Here is a 5,174-nt window from a genome sequence, read left to right on the forward strand (position 1 = left end):
CTTTCTTTCTTTCTTTCTTTCTTTCTTTCTTTCTTTCCTTTCTTTCTTTCTTTCTTTCTTTCTTTCTTTCTTTCTTTCTTTCTTTCGATTATATTTATTTATTTGACAGAGAGAGAGACCAGCAAGAGAGGGAACACAAGCAGGGGGAGTGGGAGAAGAAGAAGCAGGCTCCCAGTGGAGCAGGGAGCCTGATGCGGGGCTCGATCCCAGGACTCTGGGATCACCCCCTGAGCTGAAGGCAGACACTTAATGACTGAGCCACCTAGGCGCCCCCCTTTATTTATTTTTGTTCAACTTTTAGAGTTGCTTTATTGCTTCATCAGGGAATCTGAATTTAACCTTCTGACTGGTGATCAATTCATCAGAAAAAATGATATTTTATTTCATGTAGGTCTTATAACTAGCATTGGCATGCAAGAGCTCTCTGATTTCAGAAAAGAGTGGTAAAAGTTTGTCCTTGAAAATTCTCTTAGAGTCCTATGAAATGTAAATCTGGGTTTCCTTGAGTCTGATTCCTCTGTCTGATATCTGGACAGAAGTTAGCAGTTATAGCAGTTGGTCTTCAAAAGAGCAAATGGGAGAGTACATTCTTTCATAGAATCTTTAAAGATGGAAAGGGCCTTTAGAATCCTCTGGCTTAATAATGTTCACGTGAAGACACTGTTTTCTCCAAAGTCACAAAACTAGTTAATGGCAGAGAAGGGATTAGAGGCTAGCTCTTTTGATTTCTGGGCCAATATTCCTTTTCCTTAATAGAAGATTAGAGATTTTTTATTTCTCATCTAAGTCTTCTGAGTAGCCTTCTGAGGCTATGTAAACTGTAAACTGGATGAATCCTAAGTTTTCCTGAAGGGACCCCTGTCCTTACAAGGTGGTAGGAGAGAGGTCAGTAGGACTATATTATTATTGCAGTCTTTCCAGGCCCATTTGCCAACTGTCACAGGCCATCCCAGAAGGATGGACAAGATTAACGGATCTATAGCTAGTCCCTCCCTGGGCTGTGATATAACCGCAGGTGCGGTTTTCTTTTACTGCATATCAGCTACCAAGAGACTGCTCCAAGTGAAAACACATTCCCTTGAGGAGTTAGGGAAGATGGAGAGGGCAGCTTAAGATTCCAACGAGCAGAGAGTTCTCTGAGTAGAATCTGGCAATACTTCTGTCTTTGCCCATCCTCATTCTGCCCATGCTTCTGAGAATGCCAAATGCAGGATGCAAAAGAAAGACTACTCCTTACACTTACCCCCCCCAGTGTATGTTCCTGCACGTTTGGGAGGAGAGAGATGCTGGTCTCATGAAATTTCTATATATTAAGTAGAGATTGGAGGGTTTGGCTGGGAGAAAGTGAAGAGTACGTTAATGGAATAGGGGGAAAGAATAAATAAGAACTAGAGCTAAAAATAATTTCAGGTTGTTAATCATGATAAAGCTGATTAATTTAAAAGGAGTTAAAAGTGCAGATAAGATCCTGGGTAGCTGCATTATCACAGAATCTTTGAGACCACAGTTTCCAGTCAGTAGATGTTACCAGAAGAGTTAATTAGCCCAAACTGTGGCTGCTAGTTCCTTAGCTGTCTTCAACTTGAAGTTTGTGTTTTTTTTTTTTTTAATAAGTTTTAAAGCTAATTAAGATACACCTGGGATTCATGGCCTAAGCCAGTAGAGTTTCCCCCGGGGGTTACTTTTTTATACCAAAATTAAAAAAAAGGAAAAATGTCAGATGAAAAACATAATCTTTAGTTTCACACACACACAAAAATGGCATAACCATTTCAACTCAGCAGACCACAAGGCCAAACAAGCTTTGGCTAGAATCGAATGCTGTGTGCTTCTGTTCAGAGAAGAGGATGCTTCCCAGATGCATCTGGGGGACTACCTGCCTCACTCTTAGTTATCGTTACCTCTAACACAGGATGTGGTGTCGCTGGCTGGTAATCTGGAAATGGCCTGTTTATTTTTACAGATCTATAGAAGAGACTCAATAGTTGTAAAGGATGGAAGGGTGCAAAGCAGCTTGGAACTCACAACAAAGGAAACCGGGACTAAAAATTTAGATAAAACAACTTGTGACCATGGGATCTGCTCCTTGTGTCTACTGAACACATGCTGAATGGATTCTTGCTTCAAAGAAAAGCCAATTCTTCCTCCCCACCTTGCAGCCCGTGATTGTCGAACATCCAGACACCTGTTTTTGTTGTTGTTGTTGTTGTTGTTTTGTTTTGTTTTGTTTTTTTTAAAGATTTTTATTTATTTATTTGACGGAGATAGAGACAGCCAGCGATAGAGGGAACACAAGCAGGGGGAGTGGGAGAGGAAGAAGCAGGCTCATAGCAGAGGAGCCCGACGTGGGGCTCGATCCCACAACGCCGGGATCACGCCCTGAGCCGAAGGCAGACGCCTAACCGCTGTGCCACCCAGGCGCCCCTGTTTTGTTTTTTTTTAAGTTCAAGGAACCTTGGTATTCTTCCCAATGCTGGGGCTGGTTCCTTTAAGAGTTTCATAAAGNTTGTTTTTTTTAAGTTCAAGGAACCTTGGTATTCTTCCCAATGCTGGGGCTGGTTCCTTTAAGAGTTTCATAAAGAAGAGAAACTTCCCCCAGAGCCGCATAGGCTGGTGGTTCTCTGTTTCTACCAGGCCTTTCTGGATAATGTCCCTCACATTAAAGCCCCATCACAAGCTGGAGAAAGAGGTTTCTCCAAATGCTCAGTGGGGACAGTGTTACTGGTCAGTTCCTGCTTCTGCAGGTGACAGTCTTCTGTTTTCTCTCCTGAGAAGAGATGTGCCTGAGGTGAGTCTAGGCCCTCCATGGGACTTCCTGCCTGCTCTCTCCAAGATGCAAAAGCTGATTTCTAATTGAATACTCTTTACACTAGAACTTGCATACTGTCAATTAGTACTTTCATCTAACAGAGTCAGGGGCTGAGGAAATTTGGAAGAAATACTTTATGTTTCTCCTATATTCAGGAAATAAACAAACAAGCTCCAGGGCCCAACACCTAGAGAAACATAAAATGAAGAACATTGATGGGCACAGAGAACTAAGAATTGGGGCTTATGAGTGACAGAGTTTGTGAGTGACAGAATCAGAACTTGGGTCTCTTTACTTCTAGTTTCATGATCTTCCCGCACCCCACGCACGAGGTGCCACGTGGCCTCCCGTGTTGCTCTGCGGTAGTCAGGAAGGAAAAACCCTAGGCCGTGTGGGGCGGTGGTGTACTGTTGAAAAGCTTTGCCTTGTGTAAGCACATTCGGCTCATATATAGTTGACTTTCTCCAAGGGAGAGTTTGGGGAAGCCAGGGTGTATTTATCAGCTCTGTCTTTTCCTCCCTTGCCTTTCCGTCCCCAGAACCAGGGCATGTGGTTGCTCCCTGGTGCAGGGAATGCTTGGATATGGGGGACCACCCAGGCTGCACGCCCGTGACCACTGCAGAAGTCACCACAGCAGCGGCAGGGAGAATGGGCTGGCTTTGAAGTTCAGGGATGGAAGGACCAGGGCTATTTCGGGTTTGGCCTGAGGTAGCTCACACTTTTTATAATCCTGCCCCCAGGAGGGAGACACCATACTACATTACATTACATTAAAAGAAATAAAAAAAAAAACCCTGCAAGTCATAAAAAAATAATCTTTCGTGTGGTTGTGAAGCAGTTCTCTTATTGGTGGAGGTGACGGTGGCAGAGGGTAGAGAGTTAGTCATTGATTGCGTGTTTGTGAACATTAGACCTCTGTACTATCTGAATGTGAGCAACTTATTTCCCAGTCAGACACCTCAGAAATGCTGGCCAATCTTCACATGATACAGCAATGTGAAGCTTTCTACATTTCCAAAAGTGAGTCAGGAAATCTGCCTCAAAGTGTAGCCAAACGGTACTGTGTGAACCTGCGGCAATTTTAACGTAATTGACAGAATTAAGTTCCCGCCATTTGCTACCCTGTGACCTTGAGAAAGTCCTAACCTCCCTGCCTCAATTCCCTATCTGTAAAATGGAGCTAATGAGGTTAGCAGGTTCTTGGAAGGATTAAATGACATAGTGTGCGTAAAGCCCTAAACATGGTGACTAGCTCATACAACTAATCAAGAAATGCTGATTCTTATTACTTGTTAGGCAGGTGGCTTTATCACATGAGGCTTTTTGTGAGAGTGGCTCTTAGTATGTGGAAGTCATCGGAAGTCCAGCCAAGCTTGAGACCGACCAAAGGGATATGGTTTGGCTCTATTATCTAAGCTCTGAGCCAAGCCGTCAAAAAGGATTGAACACATATTAGAAGGAAAAATATATTAAGTGATGAGGTGGGTGTGACTGAGACCATAAAGAATCAATGCCACAATATTATTATTGGTTTGGCTCCTCGTCATCTATAAACATTGAGCCTGGTTAGAGTGGTTCAGTTTCAGGCTCATTGACAGATCTTCATTTTACTTTTAAAATCTTGGGTGTATTAGGGAAAGGATTTCTACATTTTTTGCTCTATTTTAAAATGTCACTATGTGTAGCTCATGCATACATCTATATCTTTGTCTTGTATTTTGTAAAGCATCTCCAGGTTTTGATCTGATAACCATTGTGCTTTTCAAATCAGATTTGGTTTGAGATTGAATTAGATGACAACGAAGTGGTTTGTTTTATCACATTGTATCAGGAACATAGAGTGTGGAAGCTTTGCCCCTATTCTTCTTTCTGCTCCCGGGATCTGTGCTCCCTGAGTTTAGTGGGGACCGTGAGCAAAGAGGTCTTCAGTCCTCATTTGGGTTAAGACACACACTATTCCCATGAAAGAAAGCTCAAAACATTCCTTTGAGAAGAAGCATTGTGTTTGTGTTGCTTCGAACTTGAACCTATTCTAGGGCTATGCCTATCTCCTTTGGGCGGGTAAGTCAGAAGCCAGTTAGGAAATGGAGAAGTAACAATGATCCAGACCTTGTAGGAACTGAGGCGGGGTCTCTGATCGATAATGCCACCTATCAGAGTAGAGAGGGGAAAGAAAATGAAGGCTTAGTAGCACATTGAGAAATTTTGGAGGATGAAAAAGATATATGACTATTTCCCTAGAATAGTTACTTCTCTTTTTAATGCCTTTAATCAAATTTCTCTAGTTTTTACTGCTTATCCTTTGCTATCTAGAAGGTTTATACCTTATGTCTGTGAATTGATTTTTGTGAGGCAGCATCTATTT

This window comes from Ailuropoda melanoleuca, chromosome 3, assembly GCF_002007445.2.
Source record: "Ailuropoda melanoleuca isolate Jingjing chromosome 3, ASM200744v2, whole genome shotgun sequence".
Classification (NCBI taxonomy): Eukaryota; Metazoa; Chordata; class Mammalia; order Carnivora; family Ursidae; genus Ailuropoda; species Ailuropoda melanoleuca.